General features: G+C 34.4%; 1 protein-coding gene across 1 annotated transcript in view; it reads right to left on the reverse strand.

Annotated features, from left to right (window-relative positions):
* DIAPH2 (diaphanous related formin 2) overlaps window positions 1-25,138 on the reverse strand; it is an 803,657-nt gene that overhangs the window by 312,640 nt on the left and 465,879 nt on the right. The window lies entirely within an intron of this gene.

Here is a 25,138-nt window from a genome sequence, read left to right on the forward strand (position 1 = left end):
GCTATGGCTATGTAAAGAGCTGTTATACTGTATTGTTTAGGGAATAATGACAAGTAAAAAAGTCTGTACGTGTTCAGTAAAGAGGCAATTTTCTTTTCAAATATTTTTGATCCTTGGTTGGTTGAATCCTATGGATACAGAGGGCCAACTGTAGTTACTGCTACTGAGATATATTAATATATTGAGTGGATGAGGATGCTGCACACATCTGCTTTTGTTCCCAAGTCAGTAATTCTGTTGCTGCCCTGGATGTAATAGAGTCCTTGAAGAAACTCTCCACTTTTCTTTTTCTTTTTCAAAAGGTCCGTCATCACCCTTCTAATTAGTTAGCAAGTTACATTTGCCACTGTAATCTCTAGCCTTTAGTATTCTAAAATAAAGGTTTTACTATGGCACCAGTTCTTAAAACAATAAATGAAAATAAAATAAATATTTAACAATTATGTGTCATTTTACCCAACTTATTTTGCTAACTTGTAAAGGATTTGGATATCTTCTGTTGCACCAGTAGTGGATAAGACAACTCAAATCCATCCAAAAGATCATTACTTTCAACCTGGGACAACTAGAAATTAACATTCATTATGTAGGTCTATCAATCTTCTACTAAATGCAAAAGCATTTGTTATTTCAGTATCAAATATGTTTGGCTGCTTAAAAGTTGCAGAATATTTTTAAAGACTTGACCACAGGCAATTCCATCCATTGACACACAACTAAATGTCATGGTGATATTATTTACTGACAAAATAGATATAGTGCTGGACATCACATAGATTTTTCAAAACAGTTTTTCTAGTAGATGAAATTGGCCAACCAACATAAAACATGTTTTGACGTTGAAAACAACTACATTCTTGGCAGGGCACGGTGGCTCATGCCTGTAATCCTAGCACTCTGGGAGGCTGAAGTGGGAAGATCACTTTAAGTCAGGAGTAGGAGACCAGCCTGAGCAAGAGTGAGACCTCGTCTCTACTAAAAATAAATAAATAAATAAATAAATAAATAAATAAAATAAAAAATTAGCCGGGCATGGTGGCACATGTCTGTAGTCCCAGCTACTCGGGAGGCTGAGGCAGGAGGATTGCTTGAGCCCAGGAGTTTGAGGTTGCTGTGAGCTAGGCTGACGCCACGGCATTCTAGTCCAGGCAACAGAGCAAGAGTTTGGCTCAAAAAAACCCAAACTGTATTCAACCACAATTAACACTGATCTAGATAATGTAGTGAAACACACCTATTGGTATATCCAGAACGTAGAATATGCTAATATTTGAAACTGAACTGGAATCCAAATGAACAATATATCTTACTAAACAGTCCTCTTAGAAAGACATGTTCAGATTAGTCAACAATGGTATCATAAAATCTGGCTGCAAACTATGCCAGATTTAACCTTTTAAAAATTAAACCTGATTTTGCCACTACAAGGCTTAAAATCTTTTAGTAATCCAGTAGTTTATACTGTTACGGTAGAAAAAACATGGCTTTTGGAGTCAGACATACCTATTTTGATTTCTTTCTCCACCATTTATGGCACGATTCTGGGTAAGTTTACTTAACCTTTGTGAATCTTAGTTTCCCAATGTGTGAATTGGGGGGAACAATTATAACCTTATAAGGTTAAGATGATTAAATGAAATAATGTATACATAGCTCTTAGCATATAAACTAGCATATTATAAAACTAGACACATGTTAGTCTTTTTGTGCTCCTGTTAGATACAGGATCAATATGTATGAGGCTCTTCAACATATGACCTCCATCTCACTTTGATTTTTATTTAATGCCATTCTCCCACATTTAATGTTCCTGAATTGCTATACTGAACTGCTATCCTCTTTTCTGTCCCCTTCCCTTGGTTTACATTTCCACTGCCTGGAATGTTTTTCCCCTACTTCTGCCCAATGGAAATTCTTCCCATTCTTCTTTAGGTCAACTCTTCTATGAAGTTTTTCATGATCCTCTAGATGTAGTTACTCCATTCTCAATGCTCCCATAGTACTTTTGATTCTTATAGGACTTTTCCACTTGCATTCTCATATTTATGTGACTACTTCTCTCAAGAGAATTTTATTTATTTATTTTTTTGTTTGTTTTTAATTATTTTTTTGAAGACAGGGCCTCACTATGTTGCCCAGGCTGGAGTGCAGTGGCTATTCATAGGCACGATCATAGTGCAGTACAGCCTTGAACTCCTGGCCTCAAGTGATCCTCCCGCCTCAGCTTCCAGAATAGCTAACACTATAGGCACACACCAATGAACCTGGCTTTCAAGAGAATTTTAGTTCCTCGAAAGCAGAGTGAGACTTTAAAAAAAAAATCTTCCTATTCTCAGCCACTAACACTGTACCTGCCATATAGTAAGTGCTTAATAAATTTTGTTTGTACCATTTCTTTCATTTATCCAATTAGCAAACACTTTTTTAAAAGTGTATACTACCTTGTACCCTTGAGGGTATAGTTATGATCATACAATACTAACAAGACAACTTTTCTAGAAAAGCCTTAAAAGACTTACAAATATTTATAACCTTTGACATGGTAATATTAGTTGTTATAAAGTATCTTCGAGAAACAGACTAAAAGAAAAACCAGGATTTTTGGCCAAAGAAATTCAAATGGTCTTATTTACAGTGACAAAAAAAGAAAAAAAAATGATAGCTGCTAGATGACCAGTGATAAGGGAATGATTAAATGAAAACTTTAGAACAATGATACAAATGATAATTATATAGACATTAATGTGAAATTTATGAAAACTTTTTCATAACATAGAAATATACTTGTGATTTCATGTCGAGTGAAAAATTCATCACATGAAAATTTATATATGATCTTAACTATGTATTTTGTTTTGATAACCTTTGCTAAATGAAAAGAAACTCCCTAACTTTGAATGGTGCCCCTATTATCATTCACTCACATGCTAACTCCACATTTCATAGGGGTAGGATGTTTGGGGTTAGGATGAGCTGATAGCTAACAAAGAAGGGAATGAACCTATTAAATGTATAGGGAGAGTCTCTGAAACAACACCTATACAAAAAAATGGATGTGCATTAGGTTCTGAATAAACAAACTATCTTAGAGGCAAAAGTTGTTTTGAAATTGTCTTCTTCTGTAACACCCAAATAAATATTTGGACTATGTTTTTCAGTATTCTCAATCTATTCGAATATGTTCCTGAAAAGTAATTCCACCTCTGCAAAAAGGGAGTAAAACACAGAGAGGGGCTAAAGGCCCTTTTATGTAATTTAAACAGCAACTAGTCTCAAAAGTCACGCAAAGAAAGGCTGTTGAAAATTTTAATTTAACTACACAGGTGGGAAAATATTAGGCAAAGCAAAGATGAATAAAAAGTTCAGAGATTTTTCAAGTATTCTGGCAAAAATACATACAAGCATAAATACACATACAATCTGGTCAAAGGCTCTCTGACATTTTCAAATGCCTGGTGAGCATTTATGAAACAAGGAAAAGGAAAGTGAAAATGGTCATTAATACAAGTACTATGAGATAATGTCTTGTGTATAAAATGTCCTGAAATAGATATATGTATAAACTGTTTGGTATTCTAGATAAGAAGTTGGCAAACTACTGCCCACAGGCCAAGTCTGGCTTGCTGCCTGTTTTTGTATGGCCTGTGACCTAAGAATGTTTTTTACATTTTTAAGTGGTTGAAAAAAAAAATCAAAAGAAGAACAGTATTTTGTGACACATGAAAACTATATAAAATTCAAATTTCAGTGTCCGTAAATAAAGTTTTATTGGAACACGGCCAGGCCCATTCATTTACATATTGCCTCTGGCTGCTTTTGCATCATAAAGGCAGAGTTGAGTTCTTTTGACAGGGGGTGTACGTGGTCCACAAGGCCTAAAATATTTAATATCTGGCTCTTTGTAGAACAAGTTCACTGGCCCATGTTCTAGATTCATAAAAATGTACTCTTGGGAAGGACATCAATAATTTCCTAGTCCAGATCTCTTATGAGGATACAGAAACAGAGAGAAATCAAAAGTAGATTGCCCAGGTATACACAGCCAGGTCTCTGGATTTCTGGTGCCTCTATAATCACAATGCAACTGAGTCTCTTTGTAACGACTCTTTTCATCCTTCTGGAGGTAAAATATGTACTGTGAACTCCGTGATATGGAGTTGATTGTGTAAGTTTATTCTGCTGAATGCATGAATAGAATAATAATTTAACAAGACCAACAAAAGCAATTTTTATTCAGTCGGCACGATATCAAAGACAGGATGAAGGCACCCCTAGCAAAATTTATTTTTAAAATCCTCAAATCAAGTAAATAAAATATAAAAGCAACAGACACACACAGAATCTCAAAGCCAGGTCCTATATGCCAGTCAGTATAAGAGAAAAAATTGGCAATTGTAAAGCAACATGAAATTCAATCTCAATTGCCAAATTATCACTTCTCAAAATAACACAGAGGAATTCAAATCAAATTCCCCATTATCTCACCTTATCTCTTTCTTCAGAATTGACCAAAATGTATTCTAAATAACTGATCTCTTTCAGCTTTAAAATAATACTCTAATACATTTCGGGAAATTACCAAGTTACACACACACAAGCACACGCTCATCGCATCTTTATAACAACCGTATCGGATATATCTAGTTATTATCCCAATTTTACATATGAGAAACCTGAGGCAAAGAGAGGTTAAATAATTACCCCAAAGTCATATAACTATTAAATAGTAAGTGGTGGAGCCAATATTTGAACTTATGTAGTCTACTGTGTGCTCTTAACCGATATGCTCTACTGCCTCTTAGGAATAAGGGAAGTTTTAGTGAATCAGTATTTCCTAGCATGGTAAGTACAAGGTGATCCTGGTACCTGAAGTTCTTTTAGGTCCTGAATTAAATGCATAGTTATTTAGTGTCTGCTGATGGCACAGGATTGTAATAGCAAAGGACAAGGATGTAAGAGGGAAGCAAACCACTGTCTTTGCCCTCATGGAGCTTGTAATTTTGTACAAAGGTTAAAACAAGTGCATAAAAGGAAGTATAAATTGATGGGAGTATAAGTCAGATTATAACACACTAAAGAGTGAGTAGGAAGAAAATGATTTGTAAAAGGGAGGGGGTGTAATACGTTCTTTGAGATAAGTGGCAGTAAATGAAAGGAATATTTTTTCATCTTCTCAATCAAGAATCAGAAAAGATGTCTATCTGGGAGTATGGAGGATGGACTCAGAGGTTTGCGGAGAACAAACCCAGTTTGGAATTGCTATTGCAGGCAAAAAAGAGAATTAGAGTTAAATGGAAAGCTACTCCAACACCATTAGGAACCTAATGTTAGAAATCATGGAATAATGGATCTCATCAAGTGGACTGTGTCATTTTTGTCATCTACGCAGAAGTTGGAATTGGAACACAGCAACAGGAATAGCAGCGGTGAGTGGCAGCAGGCAAAAGGAGGGTGACTTGAGGAAAGTGTGGGGATTCTAAAGTGCTAGACAGCGTGTGCTCGAGATAAATAGGTTATGTGGCAAATGGAGCTGGAGGAGAACAAATAGTTCAGGAGAAAAGGAAGAGGAAAAGGAAGGGTAAAGGTAAGGTCATAATAGGCAACAAACAGGCTCCAGAGGCCAGGGCTGTGTGAGCATGGCTGTGGGTAGGAAGGCACATTCAAAGCTTGGGATCTTGGTGGTAGCCACATTCTACGCGATGACAAAGTCTAATGTTTACATGCTATGAAGGGAGCTGAATCGAGAGAAAAACTCATGCTCATGGAATCGAGGCCAAGGAACTTTGACTCCAAGTTGTGGAACGGGGCATCATTTTCAATGGTGAAGTCATCAACATTCATCTCTTATTTTCCACTAAATAAACATATTTTTACTTCTGGCCTTTTGTATCACTTTTGTATTTTTGTAATTTTTTTTCTCGGAGGATGTTTTTGTATTGCTTCTTGTTTTGATGGAGGGTTGTGTTTGGAAGGAAGTAGGAGAAGAAATATGTGGAAGAGGCTATGATTAGCATAAGGTGAAAATCGGATTTTAGCAGAGCAATATTTTATTATCTTTCTGGAAGAATGCAGATTGACAAAAACTATGTTTTCATTTTTCGAATGACAGGCACAAAAACATCTTGAACAATTTTGTTTCCCATATTTTCAAAGTAGATAATATAAAAATAATTGGTAATATTTTCAAAATGTGAATGGCATGTTACTGTAAAAATTGTTTTTTAGTTATTTAAATTACACTGAATTCAGAAGTTACATAGATATAGCAGGATATTTTTAACATGCTGCTGTAAATTTGGAGGCTTTCTAAAAAGAAAAAAACATTTTTATAAAGCGCCATAGAGCTACAGTGAATTATTCTTAATTATATACATCCTGTTTACTTACCATATTTATTTTTAAGTGGCCACAGTTTTCAGATATAAATACATAATGGTAAAAAAAATAAAACAGTGCATCCAGATGTTAAGAGATGAGTGAACTATTCCCTGAGTGCAAGCCACATATGTTTTGTAAGCCAATTAACTCTTCTGGGCCTCTGGAGGGTACCAATAAGAAGCCTTTTAAGAGTAATTTACTCAAAAAAAAAGTCTGAAAGAATTAATATGCCTCAAAATGTATCTAAAAGAGCCCAGTAAACAATCATTTTAGCCCTCTGACCTAACGTATAGAATCTTGCCTAAACAGATTTTTATTCAATAAAACAGAAAGCAAATTCATCATACACCTTTAGGATTTGCTTTGATGAGATTCTAAAGTTTCTCTCACAGGAGTCTTCAGGGACTGTACAACAAATTTGAGACTGCACGATAACAGCAAAGAGAAAGCTGGTCTTGGAATCAGAAGACTTGAATCCCACTAAGGCAAGAGGCTGAAACATCTTGGAGCCTCAGTTCCTACCTGCAAAACAGGAATATTACCACCTGCTTTGCTGACCTTGTGAGTGGTTATAAAGATACACAAGTTGTGACTCTTTGGAAATAGTGTTTGTGATATAAAAATCTTTAGTTGGTGGTATTATAAATGCTGCTATAAGAAAATCATGCTTGCCAGCAGGATGGAGCCAAAAGAGCTCTCTGACTTTTTCCCCTAAGTTTCTGTGTAAAAAGGGACTATTTAGAAAGCAAGGCACAGTACATGGCATATATTTTTCATAGGAAACTTTTCAGGAATGCCTCTATGCTATAGCAAGGGATACTTGCATTTATCAGAATTCTATCAACTCATTAAAGTAATTATGGTAGATTTTAGGCCCACAGTATACAATATGAAGAATTCTGGGTACCTTTATTGTGATATCTGGGACGATTTCTTATCTTTTGTTTGAGATCAATACTATAATGCTGTTTCAACTCCAAATACAAATCTCTTTTGTTCTAAAAACTTCTATAGAGCAAGATGTGTGTTCTTTCTTTGTTTCAATTGCTATCTTCTATGCTTCTTCCCACCATTTAAATGGAAGCATTCCCCAAGATCCTCTATTCTTTTCGCTATGCACTCTTTCTTAATGCACTGCTATTATATCAAGGCTTTTGTTATTATATATAAGCTGAGGATTCCCGTATCTCTATAGTCAAACCCCAACTTCTTATTTGAGAAACAGTCTTATATTCTCATATACAACTAAACATGTCTAATTGGATGTCCCATGTCTTCATAAACATCGTATCTAAACCTAAGCAGACCACCTTCCCCTAAAACCAAAATCTATTTCTGATTATCTTGTTTTCCCCAGTGGTACCACCATTCTTCCAGATGTCATTGCTTAAAACCACACACAGAGTTATTAGCTTTTACTTTTTATCTTTTATATTAACCAAAATCAACCAGTAACCAAATCTCATCACTTGTTATTTTTCAGAATGCCTTTTGGTATCCATCTTTGTCTTTCCATCATAACTGACATCTTTAGGAAGCTCATATCACCTAAAGGTTCTGCATGCATTCATTCCATCTCATATAATACCTCCGGGGAGAAAAAATTCTTAAGACATTGATGTCACCATATCACTCCTTGATTTGATGAGTTAAAATTAATACCTTCAATTACATTTGAAGTCCCAAAAGCTACCCTAGGTTACAGAATGCAATTAGAAACTAATGAATATAACTAATATCCTGAACAGGAATCGGGAGGTTTTAGGATAGAGCACATTAAAGTAATACAAATTAGTAGAAAACTGCAGTGCTATCCCAAATACAAAAAATACTTGCAATCTCCATGGTGAACATAAAATGAAAAAGCTTTTATAAACCCCATGCACTAGCCTTATTGTCTTTGGAGAATTAAAGGTGCACCTGTGCCCTTTTGGTAAACACATGGACTCTGCTGTTAGATGGACAAAGGTACACCAGTATTATATTAGTTCTTTCTCTCTGTGGCGTGAGTTATAAGCTATGATTTAAATCTATTCTTTAAATATGCAAATCACATTTCATGCATAGATCCCTCATTGATCTTGCAAAGACCAGCTTTCAGCTACATTTTTAGCATGACATACAGAGAGAAATCTCAATTTTGCCAAGATAATCTTGTTTTATTGCAATTCTACGGTTTCCTCTTTGCAAATTGTTACTAGTGTCACCCTTTAATGAGTAGCGAAATACAGGAATTCTAATTTTATTTGAGATTTTATTCATTTAGGGGGAAAAAGTTCCCTCTATTACTTTTCAGAAATAGAAAAACTATGTCTTATTTACATAATTGTAAACTGCTCATTTTCTTTTCTCCATTAGCAGAATATTGCTGCCTAATAAAGGGTATGATCTCAGGAAGAAAAAAGTGAACATACACTAATGAGTAGTATCAGAGCAACAAAGTTGGAAAACATTTTTTTTTTCGCTTGTTTACTTACCATACATCAACAGACTTCATTTTCTACATGAATTCTCTCCTCACAAAAATAGTATTTTCAAATTTTCCACCATACACACAGAATCCAGCATATGACCCCAATCATTTTAGAACCCATGGCCTCGTATATTTGCAGCTAAAGTTTAAGTATTAAGAAAACTACCATTTTCCCCTAAGATTTGCTGCATGCACCTGCTGAATTTTCTAATATAAATTCAGGGATAGGATTTAATAATATAAGTAGTTTAAGGACCTAAACATTTGCTTAGAAATAAATTGCACTTTTAAAAACTGGATCTCAATTGTATAGTCAGTTTTACATCATTATACCTTATATTATCTAACCTAAACATAACAAACGGGTTTGACTTTCTGATTATTGCCATTTCTTATATTATTTAAAAAAATCTTCTTGCTTTGCTTTAGTATTCACCACCACACGCAACTTTGACTTTGCAAGGCTTGTAATAAACTAAGACCTGTTTAAGTCCTCAAAAACTGTTGTCACCCTGGTTAAATCTTTTGCAATCATTGTATCAAGAAAATTATATTAATATTTCCTGTCACTTCCTTGAAGGTAAGAAGTACTTTTTGTACAACTCAATGGGCCTAGCATAGTGTGCTGCACATTGTAGAACTAAATATATATATTGGGTAAAATGAACAAATATGTTACTAATGGTCTAATTATTAGTCAGCTAAGAATAAACTATATGAAGTCCTAAATAATAAATGGAAAGAATGGGAAAATATCCTTATGACATTTACATATCATGTTGACCCATGTTGCTATAATGATTTTGTAAGTCTTGTACTGGGCTCAGAATACTTCAGTGCCATGAATAGCTAGGGTATTTTGTCAATGCTGATTATATTAGGTGAATGAATAAAGGTGACATAGCTTTTAATGTTAACATTTCTATGTTGTTATGACATACACACATTAAATGTGACTCCTGAAATATATACATATGCATATGTATGTATATATACACTATTGGAATACATGTATATGCATGTGTATATATATGAGAGAGAGAGTGTGTGTGTGTGTGTGTGTGTGTGATAAAATTATGCTAGGTCACCATTAAATTCTCTTTTGCAGATAGTCTGCATGTTATTGGTAACATAATATTCACAACAGAAACAAGACAGATGCCTTCAATTTATTGTTTTTTTTTTTTTAAATGTATTAACCGGGTAAAATGGCAATAGCCTATGGAAGATGAGTTCATCTTGGGGAATAAAAAAGAATCTTCAAGATATAAACACTCAATGGTCCATTTTTATGCTATAGAAAGGAGAGAAAATGATGGACTTAGGATATAAAGTTAACATTTCTAGTGAATATGAGTGAGCAGCAATAAAGTTTTTAATACACTAGAAATCACTAAGAAAGATAATTAGAAAAATAGGCAAGGTCAATTAATCAAAGAGGTCTGTTAAAGTAGATGCTCATAAAATATGATATACATGTTAAATATATCTTAACTGAAAAAATATAAATAATATTCATTTGACAAATTTTTTGATGCAGAACTGAGGCTTTTTTTTTTTTTTTTTTTGAGACAGTCTCGCTCTGTTGCCCGGGCTAGAGTGCCGTGGCATCAGCCTAGCTCACAGCAACCTCAAACTCCTGGGCTCAAGCGATCCTACTGCCTCAGCCTCCCGAGTAGCTGGGACTACAGGCATGCGCCACCATGCCTGGCTAATTTTTTCTATCTATTTTTAGTTATCCAGATAATTTCTTTCTATTTTTTAGTAGAAACGGGGTCTCGCTCTTGCTCAGGCTGGTCTCGAACTCCTGACCTCAAGCAATCCTCCCGCCTTGGCCTCCCAGAGTGCTAGGATTACAGGCGTGAGGCACCACGCCCAGCCAGAACTGAGGCTTTTTATGTGAGTTAGGATCCTCTGATTGGCTCTCTGCAGAGCCTTGCTTGCATACATCCCACACATAAAATACACCCTTTAAACCGGTTTCTAGATTAAGTTTTGAGAACTTAAAACATTCGTGAAGGAATCTGATTACAGAAGGCTCTTGGAATTAGTACCCATCTTTTAAGTTTGCTTGCCCACACCTGATTAGAGAGCAACTTTAAGATGACTTTATCAAGTATTTTCAAAGCAGTCAACACAGCTTTTATAAAAATGGCAAGTTTTTGTTTAGCATGATTTCTTGGTTCACATAATATTTAACTGAAGTAAATAACTGCACCAGTAAGTACAATGGGCATATACAAAATGTTTAAGAGAATAAGCACAATTGACTAGAATATAAGCCAAGATCTCAAATGTTGAGAACAGCAGTACCAGGGTGTACTCCAGGATGGCCTACTAGCTGCAAGCAGTCAGAGTGCCTGGACCCGTAGTCAACATTTTATATTCAATGAAATGCAAGCACTGATTTCTCAAGGAACTTGGTTATGAGGAGGTGGGTTAAAAGAACTTCTACCATAAAGGTGAGAGAATGGCAGAGAGCTCAACAAGAGATGCATCCTTTATGAACCCCTTACTCAGATCATTTTCAGTTCTTAGCATATTTAGATATTTTGAGTTGGGCATTTTGTAAGACAGATATCTTTCTAAAACGCATGACTTGTGTAAGGATTAAGATGCCACTGATACTGGAGCTCATCCAATCTTACAAAATCTATTCCTCTGTCGAAAACATGTTGTTCACCCAGAAATAATTTATGGTGCTCATGGAACACATACCAAATTAAAGGAAGTAAAAGCAACACATACATGCAAAGTATTTCTGTTTAACAAACTTCCCCTCAAGAATGAAAGAAGAAAATAAGAGTTTGTTGTTAGATTTGCACACAATTAGAAAGAAGATCATTAGAGACAGAAAGTGGTTTATTGTTAGGCCTCATTGTTCTCAGTCCATAAATGAAACCATTTTGTTCCTAATGACCACAATCCCCTCCTTAATCTTGACAGTGCTAAATTACAGTTGGATATCTAATGATCTCACTCTTTCCTTTAGTTTATTAAAGCATAAAAAGATTAATCAGATACTAACTGACCTGACAATAGTTAAAGAAGGACCATATCATAATTTTACTGACTAAACTCTGTGGTAATTAGCAGCACTGGCATTTGTCACTACAGTCTAAGTGAAAACCTTGAAATGTTGAAAACTGGTATTTTCAGAAACCAACAACTAACAATTAGGGTAACAGCATACCCTAAACAAATTAAAGACCATCATGCTTTATATATAGTAAGAGTCTAATTTGGTCAGGAAATGGTTGCTTTTCATGAATACATGCTACCCCACTCGATATTCAAGATTTATCTATCCTTGTGGTTTATGTTTAATTTTAAGCTAAAAGAGATAACAGAGTTAACAATAATTTTCTCTACTTTGAGCTAGACCCACCCTTCCGTTTTTTGAACCAAAACTAAAACCTCAGAAATATATATAACTTCTGCTGCTCGAATTACTAATGCTGAAATGCTTCCATCCGTTCATATTTGACCCTACAGATCACACAGCTAACCTAAGAAGAGTGGAGAGTTGACTTAGTTGTAGTTCATAAGTACTACGACACTACTAATTTAATTCAGCAGAAATACAAGTTTTACCACATCATAGAGAATGTTTATTAAATATCCATTACCATATATGTTTTAGTAATTAGAAAATATAAGGGAAAAAAGGAGACAGGCAGTATGAAAGGTATCAAAAATGATATTTTAAGTTGACTTTTATTCAATGATATTTGCAGAAATATATAATCAAATAATCAGAAAATAAATGAGAAATTAACAGTGTTTCAATTAAAATAATCAAGCCATGGTTACTGTAACAGTATAGAATGATCTACCATTTTCTACTCAAAAAAGTAGTGGGGGATAAAACAATCAAAAAACCATATGCTGATATAAGTCAATTTGAAACACTCCTATTTGAGAAAATAACAAAAACACTATTAATGGGCTGAAATTGAGGGAAGGAGAGTTGGAAGTGGATCCATAACCAGCAAGATGACACTAGAGTATTTTAATAATTTTAATATCTAGAAATTAGGGTAAAAATTGGAACCATATGTATAATGGTATAATTTCTTCATTTAAAACTGTAAACCTTATAAAAAATAAGAAAATTTGCTTTTGACTCAGAACTAAGGAAAACTTAAGGATAAGAGCAAAACTAAAATCCTTTTGCACTTTAGGACAAAACAAAATCCACAAAAGAAATTATAATCTTCAGACAATTCTCTCAGAATTCCAGGCTCACACATTATATTAGCATTGTGCTTTAGGATAAGCATGTGAATGAATGAAGACTTATTATATGACCTTCAGATCTTCTTTGAAAAAATTATAACACATTACAGGGCCGGGTGTAGCGGCTAACATCTGTAATCCTAACACTTTAGGAGGCCGAGATTGGAGGACTGCTTGAGGCCAGGAGTTACAGACCAGCCTGGGCAAGATAGAAAGACCCTGTATCTACAAAAAATTTTTAAAAAATTAGCTGGGTGTGGTAGCATGTGCCTATAGTCCCAGCTACTGAGGAGGCTGAGGCAGGAGAATCTCTTGAGCCCAGGAGTTCAAGGCTGCAGTGAGCTACGATCACGCCACTGCACATTCCACAACCTGAGTGACAGAGTGAGAACCTGTCTCTTAAAAAAAAAATTATACTACATGATTCCTATTTAATATGTATTTTTATCATTAAAAATCAACTTTAATTTCTATATATGGGTTAATCTACTTTGGTCAGAAACATTTTGTCATTCAAGAACACTTTTTTCTATTCAGTAATCTAGATTTTCCTTTTATTCTTTAAATATTGAAATAAACAGCAAAATGAAGGAACAAGCCTGAATGTGGTTGAGATGCCTCTCAAATATGATGTTTGCTTCAGCATAATACAATGAAGTTCACTACAGAAATGTAATTAACACTTCAGATACTGTTGGAATAACTTTATCTAAATATAAATCTTTGGTACAAAACCCAATTCAATTTTCATCTATGTTAAAAAATAAACAAACAAAGCACTTTTAGACTACCCAGACATTTAATAGCAATCATTTGTATACTTTATAGAATCAGTTCATTTCAATCTAAAAACAGTGTCAGAACGGAAAAAAAAAAAGGGAGCAAAATCATTTTGTATAATTGTGGGAAAAGTGTAATATTACTTTGGACAAAATTTTGAGCAAGATATTCCAGCAGCTAACATAAATTAATCTCTTTATTTTTAAACAAAAAGGATATTTTTTAACTACTTCTCTGTGAAATCAAATATTTTTGTGTACAGCAGAGTTACTTCTGAGGAGATGTATTAGAAAAAAAAAGCTTTGGCTAATAAATTACTTATCAACTAAGGCTCTCAGAGCTACTATGGAGACAAACCTCAACACCTGTGCAAATAGTATTTTTAATTGAGCTAGATACTCTGAAGGTTTGGAAAATTATATCATCTTTATTTAGCTGCAAGACTAAACATACATGTATATCATTCATAAGTTATTCTTTATTTTTATCCAAACTCAGCATAAGGAATAAATGTATATATCAGGTTGAACCACACAAAATTGCTATTTTATAATTCAAAAATGGTGTAGAGTATCAGCAATTACACATGGTTTGACCTAATACAATATGTTTTTGCTTCAACCATGCCATATGGCTGAAAACTTCAAATCAACTCACTATGCATATCCTCTAAGGACATTTTAGGCACTAGAAATGGCAGTAACATTTGTAATGGATGTATTTTTTAGAGAGAAATAAGACTTTAGTCAAGTACCTATTTCAACTTAAATTAGGCCATTTCCTTCTTTTTTTAAATGGAAAACAGAAATTCAACTAAAGATGAGATAGGCAAATGCTCATCTGAGTGCTACAAACCAAATGTAAAGAAAAGGATTAAAAAATCCACTGAATGGTTTTTAACGGTATTTGCTCCTGCTATATAAATAGATCATACAGTAAAGCTGTTTATAATGACTAATCCCTCTCTCTCTATATATATATAGGTATATATACATCTCAGGGTTGTTACATGTACTAATTATTATTTACCTGGAAACCAAGGACAGGAAACAATTTTTTTCTTTTTTACATTTCCATAGATTAATTATAATACACATACAAAAATATATGTTAAGCAGCCTTTAGACAATGTAAGAAAAAAAGTGTTTTTATAGGAACTGTTTGCAACAGGGGAAGCTATATGGCGATGGCAAATGAGTTTAAGTCTGAGGCCATAAGCCACAAAGTGAAGTTTTGAAACATTCAGAAAATGTCACAGCAGGTTAGGACATCTACCTCTCTGTAACCATGCCAACAGTGCCATGGAATACCTCTCTTCTCAGTTACCATCTACTCCACACCACATTCCCTGCTCTCACCTTGACGCCATTGTGCCATGGACTCTCCAGTCCTACCCTCCACCCTCCTATCTCATTCCACTGTAACTCTGCTATCAGGGTGGCAGAGGGTGGAACACAAGTGTTAACCAGTAAATCTACACCTTCAAGTTGTTGCTCTCTTTGCTCTCCTCAAGACCTAAGTTAAATAATGAGGTTAAAGGTCATCTTAGAACTATTTTTTGTCTTCTCAAATTTGTAAACACCGATAAGATCATACTGAAACAGGGGCCATGTCACAATGAAACTTATGTGCATTCAGAAGTTTTAAAACCGGAACTTTCACTTCTCTAGGTGGGAAGTACAAACGTGGCAGAACCCTAGGAGTCAGGCCTGAACTGAACTACATGCAACAAAGGATAGCCAAGGAAATAACGTTGTGACAGAAGGTAGGGTACATCTGGGAAGGAAGAAAATAAATTATGTAACAAATTCAGCTTGACAATAAATACAGGTGTAATTTTCTGCTCCCAGCGTTTATTCTGTAAACAATCTCAAAATATAAACTGTCCCCCCTTCCTATCATGAAAGGAAAATATTCCAGAGAATTTACTGAATCACTGCTATGATTTTGCATGCCTGTTGAGAGGGTTATTTTCAGTTTTAACTTGTCCTTGCCAATCTTCTAAGTGATCTATAATTCTCAATGATGAGTATTTTGCAGATGGTAAATCATTCTGACATCTATAAAAGATATTCAGTTGGTGAGCAAGATGAAAAATGATGGCACAGAAATATGAAAAGTCTATCTTGGGATAACAATAAGGCTACAACTATGGGTAAGCCTATAACTTCACCAAGGTAGTTTCTCCTTAGAGCTCTACTCCCATTTCTATATTATTGATATTCCTGAAGAAAAGAACATATAAAGCTAGTATATGTATATTTAGTCATATTTATTCAATGAGTTTCATTATAATTTTAGCTGTGAATTCTTAAGAATAAAAATGTGTTTCTAAGATGTGACTTTTAAAAATGACAACAACAGCACTTAAAGACCTATTGGATATGGGTACATTTTTCTTTTTTTATTGTTACTTTTCAAATGTTCTAAAGTATCATGGAAGAAAACCTATTTACCTTCTTATATTTACATTTTTCCCCAAACAACATCAAAAATAATCCCTTTATTTTTAAACAAAAAGGATATTTTTTAGCTACTTCTCTGTGAAATCAAATATTTTTGTGTACAGCAGAGTTACTTCTGAGGAGATGTATTTACTTCAAAGAGTCAACAAGCAAACTGTTTATACTTAATTTTCTCATATAATGTCCTATGAGAAAAATAGTCAAGTAGTGTATATATGTTTATGTATGCTTATTGTCTATCATAAAAATCACCAAAATATTAAAATATACCAAAGAGTTTTAAAATTTTACTATTGAAATAATTATACTCCTCTCTCCATGACTGACTTTCAGAAGAACCTGTTAAGCACAGGAAACATTTTTCATGCACAACTTTGCTTATACCAGTCTGCTGATTCCATATGCACAGAACCTATTCATTGTACATTCAATAAAATATATAAAGGTTTAATAATTTCTCTAAAGACCCTCTACCAGAAGTTTACATTTAGAAGGTGCCTAAGATACCCTATTATAACTTTAACAAACAATGTATTGTTTTAAATATGAGTTACGTAACTCATATTTAAAGAAAATTTATTTTTAGAATATATGCAATTGGCCCTCTGTACCCATGGGTTTTGCATCCATGGATTCAACCAACTTCAGTTGGAAAATATTACAAAAAACAATGAAAATAAAAATACAACAATAAATAAAACAAGCATTTATATAGCATTTACATAGTATTAGATATTATTATAAGTAACTTAGAGATGATTTAAAGTATACAGGAGGATGTGTGTAGGTTATATGCAAATACTATGCTGTTTTATATCAGGAACTTGAGCATCTGTGGATTTTGGTATCCATGGGGGTCCTGGAACCAATCCCCTAAGTATACTGAAGGACAACTGTATTTGGTTTGATTTTTTTCTTTTATTGGCAGGCAGTATTTAATTTTTCTTGCTTAGTCTAGATGCTAAAGTTAATAAAACCAGTGGAATAAAATACATATCTCAATAACGGAGATCATTCATATAACTTAATACATGCGCATTTTATAATGTTAGCTTTAAGAACCAGCTCAAATATCATCTCACATAAAAAACTTGTCCTAACTCCTCAAAAGAGAAATTAGGAGTTCTGTCCTTTGTATTTCTAGAGCATGTGTCATCCCTAACTTTTTGGAAATGTTAAATTTCTTTTTCTAAAAAAACTGCGCACTGTTGTTGAATTAAAAAAAAAAGTATGAATGAACACCCAAGTGAAATCGTGAGCAAATATTTGATTAGCTGGAGAAAGAATAAAATGATGAGAAAAAATTTCCCTGACTCAGGGTGGGGACAGAACAGTGGCTTTCTGGAAAATGGGGGAGTCTGGTAGCAGTGGTGGAGTGGAGTCAGCAGAACATGGCGACTGCCGGCAGGACAGTTTTGGAGTGTTATCATGAGGGTGGCAGGGTAAACAGCCATAAGAAACCAGGGATGGAGGCACAGTTTCTTCTTTCTCATCGCAGTAGGCGAGCTTCTAAAGCAAAGGGCCATAGGAATTAAGTAGGAGTTGGAGCTTATATGACAGTGACTTATTTATTTTTTCTGTGTGGCCTGAGGAAACAAGATGAATTTGAAGAGAGATTAAACAATCTTATAGCTTTTAATGTGGTCTTGACCCTCTGTACTGATGGGCATAAGAGTGGCACAAGGAAGGTGACCATGATGGGCATAAGCTGTTTTTTTTTTTATTTGTTTGTTTTTTTACTGTCATTGGGAAGAACTTCATCAAATATATTTCTCCTTTTATTTGAATTCTCTTTCTTAGCTTCTTTAACCCACACAATAGTAATGATTTTTTTTTGTGTGTGTTAAACTGGTTCATATTATTTTTTTTTTTTTTTATTTTTTTTTTTTTGAGACAGAGTCTCACTCTGTTGCCCAGGCTAGAGTGAGTGCCGTGGGGTCAGCCTAGCTCACAGCAACCTCAAACTCCTGGGCTTAAGTGATCCTACTGCCTCAGCCTCCCGAGTAGCTGGGACTACAGGCATGCGCCACCATGCCCGGCTAATTTTTTGTATATATATATTTTAGTTGTCCATATAATTTCTTTCTATTTTTTTTTTTAGTAGAGACGGGGTCTCACTCTTGCTCAGGCTGGTCTTGAACTCCTGACCTCGAGCGATCCACCCGCCTCGGCCTCCCAGAGTGCTAGGATTACAGGCGTGAGCCACCGCGCCCGGCCTGGTTCATATTATTAAACTTAATTCCACACATACTTATTAAGTATTTAGTATGTGAGAGAAATACTATGTTAGGTAAGGCAGAAGTTTCCGTTCTGTATCTCCCCACTTTTCTCCTTTCTGAATTTAGACTCTAATGTGTTGGTTGAGATGAGGCAGGCAAACATTTAAATCAAGGCAGAAAATCATGAGTGCCACGAGAGAATTACAAGAAAAGTGCTTGACCGTTCAAAGGAAAATACCATTGCCCCAAGTGGAGGTATTGCCACTGAAGAGATAGCATTTGAGATAGGGCTCAAAGGATGGGTGTATTTTATCTGTGACATGTAATTCTTCTGTTAGGATCACACAAATGTTACGGTCTGGTCTGATTTGTCTTTCATATTCACTCCCTATTTCTCTTAACAAACATTTACTGCTTTCTTGAGAAAATGTGTAGCATGAACTAACAATTTTATCTATAACCTGTATCCCACTCTGTATAATTAAGAAATATCTTTAACAGTCAACATTTTAAAAGCTATTTCCCAAAGAAGATTCATTAATTGAGACCTCAACAGTATCCATATTTCTTGCTAAGAAACACTATACATAAACATCTCTCAAGTAAATCTACCAGTCCTTGTACTGATAAAAGAGCTATTAGTTTAAAATTCTTTTGACAGACGAATCCAGTGAATAAGTTTCTGACACTATCAGAAAGGGGTTAATTGCTATATGAGCAAAGGAAAGTAGTATAATTTTGATCTTAAGACTTGATTGCTGAACCTCTTGGATCAATTTCACACTTGTATCGCCAGAAACAAAACATGTTCAAGTGTGTGAGCTATAAACTATAATTTTTCCTCACTGTCAAAGTATATATGTGTTTTATATAAGTATATGAACCATATGTATATATGCATATTGTGTCTATATGGGGAAATATATTTTTCCCCACTACTGGAATGTAATCGACTTAGGCAGCGGAGGGTAGCAGCTGTTTAATAGCACAAACAAGCTGCTAAACACTCTATTATTTATCTAACAGACTTTAATATAAAGCATGGGACTTCACACACCACCTTGCAGTCCCTTACTACACAATCTCATGGCTAAAAGGGCATATGAAGGCCTATTGGATAAATGACAGAAAAGTCAGTGGAGGATTTATCTCCTTAGCCTTCATCTTCAATAATGACACGGTGGATGGTAAGCAAAGAACTTAACTCCCTTTTCTCTTTTCCACAGACAGTGATATGATTCACTTCACAGAGCCATCCATGGTTAGAACTAGAAATTAACAGTTTTTGAAACAACTGGAACCTATTTCTCTCTTAGTGTACATGAATGATTCACATCACTGTTAATAACAGTTGAATTCTTGCATGACTAGAAAGAAAAATCTCCTCAATGTGGAATGTTGACCCAACTCAGTAAAAGGCCTCTAAAGCAATTAATTACTGAGATTCAATGAAAGAAAACTACCTAATATCCAAGAAAACTATATTAGAAGGATCCTGAGAGGAAGACCAATAGGACACTGTCTCTCAGAAGGAGACAGATTTGATGAGATCATTATATTTCCTTTATGCATTGTTGTTATTAAAAACCAAATAAAACCTAAACCTATTCATCTAGATTGCATGCTATATAAAAATTGAGTACCAGGGGATTTTTTTCTTAAGCAAGATTATAGGAGACTAAACCAACTCCATCATTTTCATTACTGGAATTTCTAAAATTTGACAAAGTTAAGCATTTCTTATCCAAACTGTGCTTATTATTGTAGGAAAAAACCTGAATAACTCAAGAGAAACAGAAACCCAATACTCAAGTTTATAATAGGCATTTCAAAATTTAGGATCTTTTTTTTTAAAGAAAAAAGTTTCTAGGAAAATTCTAAATGTGAAGACATTACAACTTTTATAACACTATCCACATGTACATAAAATGAATACTTTTTGTTCTCACCTTTCAGTGAAAACATGTTATATTCAAATTCTACAATTTATGTAGTTTGGTCTGTGGAATGTCAGAATAGGAGACTGACCTTTAAGTTATCAAGTAGCAGAGATTTGATTCTCTGCCCCCACCATTAGCTACTACCTACTATATGGATGTTAGATGCTTTTATGACTCCATTTTTCTGCACATGCAATCCCTTCCCTTACACTCCTTCCTTTTTACTGGGCAATCTCCTACTCATCCTCCAAGATCAAGATCAAAGCCAGCTGCTCAGTAAAGCTTTCCTGGACTTCAACAGGCAGAGTTGGTTGCTGTGTCTACTGTACTCCATAGCACCAAGGTTACTATTGGTATGAGTTACCATGCTGTACTATAATTTACTTGCTTAGATATCTGTTTAACTTACTACACTGTGGTATTCTGGATAGCAGTACTATTTATCTTTGCATCCTCAAAGTATCTGATATTTAGTAGATGTTTAATAACTGTTTATTGAATAAATTAGTGAAAATGAAAATACAACCACTTTAACAAAATGATTCTCTATGGTAAATCAATAGTATATTTGCATATTGCTTAAGTATATTCAGCTCTTTACTAATATTTAATATAATTACGAGTTATTGGAAACATTTTTAAAAGATGCAAACCAATATTTGCTGCATCTTAGCATGTGATAAAGCAAAGCAAAATTCTAAAACGTGACATATAACAGTATTTACATAGCTTTGGTAACTAAGCAATTTGATAGGAAATGAAAGAAGTGGTTTAGCTGTTAGTCTTGATGATATTAACACCATAATGCCACGTAGTGTGCATATTTTAACATTTCAATGAAAATGCATTTCTTAATCTTGGGAATAAGTGAAAATGGAAGCATTCTTAAGAGATTATGATGAATAGCACAGAAAGGGAAAAAAACAAGAAGGAAAAAAAATCTTTCTTCCTTTGGTTTGGAGAAATCTAAATGTGATCCATATTTTCAACTGAAGTTAGAGCCTGAAATATGTCTATTATGTTATTATTTTAACACATTTTCTTCTCCTATCTTAGTAATTAGTCTCAGGTTTCCTTGTTAAAGTTCATATACTCCAACAAGAAAAACATGTGCAATTCCTTTATCTATAATGATGTAATTTCTTTAGAGAACAGAACATTGATCTATTATCAAAATTTAATGTGAATTTGACATTTAAAAAAATTCTAGGCCGGGCGTGGTGGTTCACGCCTGTAATCCTAGCTCTCTGGGAGGCTGAGGCAGGAGGATTCTTTGAACTCAGGAGTTCGAGACCAGCCTGAGCTAGAGCGAGACCCTGTCTCTACTAAAAAAAAAAAAAAGAAAAAAGATAATAAAGAAATTAGCTGGACAATTAAAAAAATTTATATATATATATATATGTGTATATATATATATATATATATATATATATATAAAATTAGCCAGGCATGGTAGCACATGCCTTGTAGTCCCAGCTACTCCAGAGGCTGAGGCAGTAGGATTGCTTGAGCCCAGGAGTTTGAGGTTGCTGTGAGCTAGGCTGACGCCAGGGCACTCTAGCCCAGGCAACAGAGTGAGACTCTGTCTCAAAAATAAAAAAGTCTAAGTACCACCAACCCAAATTGCATTTGCTACACATTCCAACCATACCTTTCATATGCACAAAATTAAGCCATACTAATGGCTGTATAATGGTAAAAATACCCAAACCTTCCTTTCAACTATTTAACCAATAACTTCTTATTTACAAATTTAAAAAGCTACATAACATAATAAATCACAGATGTTCCTGAGTATGCAAAAAGCAAAGGACTTCTCATGCAGTTTGTGTCATTTAATTTTAGCAATACCCTCAATGAAGCAAATTTGACACTACAGTTATTTTACAGGAGGAGACTAATGTCATAAGAAGTTATAAACATGCCTAATATCACAAACCTAGTTACTTGCAGAGGAAGGACTCAACGTCACGTGCTTCTATGATTCTACATCCTGTGAATTACCCCACCTACCCAACATTGCTTTCATCTTTAATAACTACAATCTGAAAAATACCAAACCCAGGATTCATTTTATTTAATACCATATTCAATACCACATAGTTTTTTTTTTTTTTTTAAGTGAGAAAGGGAAAAACAGGATCTTGATTGAGGCCACCTTAAAATTAATATAACAAAAATAACCTAAGCTATTTAAGCAAGGCAAAACCACAATCAGGCATCCCTAAGCATGCAGCTGATGATTTAGGTAAAAACACAAACCAAAGGTTCTAACATTTCTTTTTTTCAAATAACCCACAAAATGGAGACTGAAAATCATTACTTACTTTTACATGCCCCGAAATACATACTGATAACATACACTTCACATATTCATGAAATAAGTGTCTCACTGCCCACTCATTTTCTGACAGTTTTATCTACTCCTAATGATACTTCACAGCGTTAATTCAAGTGGCATTTTAGATGCTGAAGGGATATTTTTTATTCATTGGAAGATAGAATAAAGAAGGGTGTATCATATTATCTGAAATCACATAAATAATGCCTAAAGATTTTAAAACTAAAATTTTTCATTCCATGGAAAAGTACATCCCAAGATACTACTAAAATACATATTGAAATGGTCTCAGGTTTTCTTTTCTTTCCCTGTTATCAGATATGTAGGTTGACTGATGATCCTTTAGGCCAATTGTTCTATGTATTTATGGGTCTCTGTTTTGTTACTTTTTTAAAGTTAAATTTATTTTTCATACTAAAATACTGCCACTATCCCTGTACACAGGGCAAGTTTTCAAAATTTCAGATTTGATTAGCTAACAAATCAACACAGTTTACAAAGTAAGGAGCTTCAAACCCAAGACATTTTAGGCAATAGCACACAATATGCAAGATGACACTACTGATTTACAAAGCATTAGACTGCAGAGCAGCTCTCTAATATGTTGAATAAAGACTCAGAGGTAAGACTAAAGAAGAGAAGCGTTCTGCATATTCTGGTGTGGAGTCAGGGAAAGCATACACAGGGGTGGAACTCGTGTTCTGAGTGTACAGTGTGGCAGAGTGGCGGGATATGGGCATCAGGAAAGAAAAATCAGTTGTGAGATGGTGATCCCAACTCTAAGGAAGCATCTAAAAATTGTACTCCAATGGCCAGAATGATCCCGGGCTGGCCAACATCTTAATTCCTTGTTCGCAAAGTGTTTTCACTTTGGTCTGCTAGAGGGTTCACCTCCTTTTCTCCACCTCCCACCCACACCAACCTATGACTATGCCCCTGATTCTACAATGGAAACTAAAGGGGAAATACAATTATTATTTACATAATAATTATATTTACAAAATAATACAATTATTATGTTTTTGTTTTGTTTTGTTTTTTTGGGGGGGTACACATTTGTTCCATAGGTGAGAAAAATAACTATTGAGATACCCCTTTTACTAAAAATCGGGAGAACATTACCCGTACCCTCACCTCATCTTGTACAACTCAAAAATGAAAACATTTCTTTACAAATGGGGGTAGGGGGAGGTCAATATCCTAATTAAATAGATATGTTTTGTTTGTCCAAATAAGGCAAAATGAGTTGAAACAAAATAAAATTACACAAAAGACTGCATAAGTTTGTAGATTCACTCTATGTTGATCCCCTTTATGTGTGATTTTAATCTCTGTACCCCATGGGCCTATTTTAGCAAAACAATATTTCAGTTTGTCAAAGATAAAGTACACTGTGCATTGATTTCACTGTCTTGTCCGTTTCCTTTGCCAACAGGGACAGAACAAAATTTTAAGATAAGGGTGCTTCATAACAAGTCCAGCCCAAAGTAGCTCCTAGCCTCATCAGAGTTTAATGAGACATTCAATCTAAGAAATAAATTAAATGACATTTTGGGATCATGCTTAATGAAGCGGGTATCTACAGAAGCTCTAGATTGCAATAGTGTTCTTATAATCTGTGGAGAATAGGGCAGGAGAATGTCATTAATCATTTGGGACAAAATGGCACTCTGTGGAATAGAAACTGTTGAACCTCAGTAGCTCCCGGTAGAACTGGTTTCTTGTTATGTCAGTACCATAAAATAGTTTCTATGTGTCTATGTTAATTCCATAAGTCAGTGTCTCATCATTATCATAACCACATAAAAACAGTGTTTGTGAAATTCCAGAATGAACAAAGCCAGAGAAGATACAATACTGAAAAAACAAAGTAGAAAATAAATTTTTTAAATGGGAAATTTTCCTGTCACAGAAATGAAAGCAAGTGTGGCATATGTAAAAAAACCACTAACAGCTATACTAATTAAGAAGAGACTTCTGTTAAAATCATTAAAGGGAAAATGATAAATGTTCCTAAGAACAGTATGCAGTTAGTATATATCAGTCTGATAGACTCAGTTAGCATCTATGATTCCAAGTCAACAAGTATTTCACTTAAAAATCAAGTAAGTTTAAAGTGCATTACTATTTGCAAATACAAATACATTAAATCATAGTTAAAATTCTTCATAGGATTTTTGAAAATTATAATCATATAACTATAATTAAAATAAACAGAAAGTAGTTAAACATTTGCAGCAAATATGTGTTACATAAAATATTGAAACAACATAAAGAGCAAAATATTGTTCTCAGTCAATAAA

Source organism: Eulemur rufifrons, chromosome 30 (genome assembly GCF_041146395.1).
Source record: "Eulemur rufifrons isolate Redbay chromosome 30, OSU_ERuf_1, whole genome shotgun sequence".
Classification (NCBI taxonomy): Eukaryota; Metazoa; Chordata; class Mammalia; order Primates; family Lemuridae; genus Eulemur; species Eulemur rufifrons.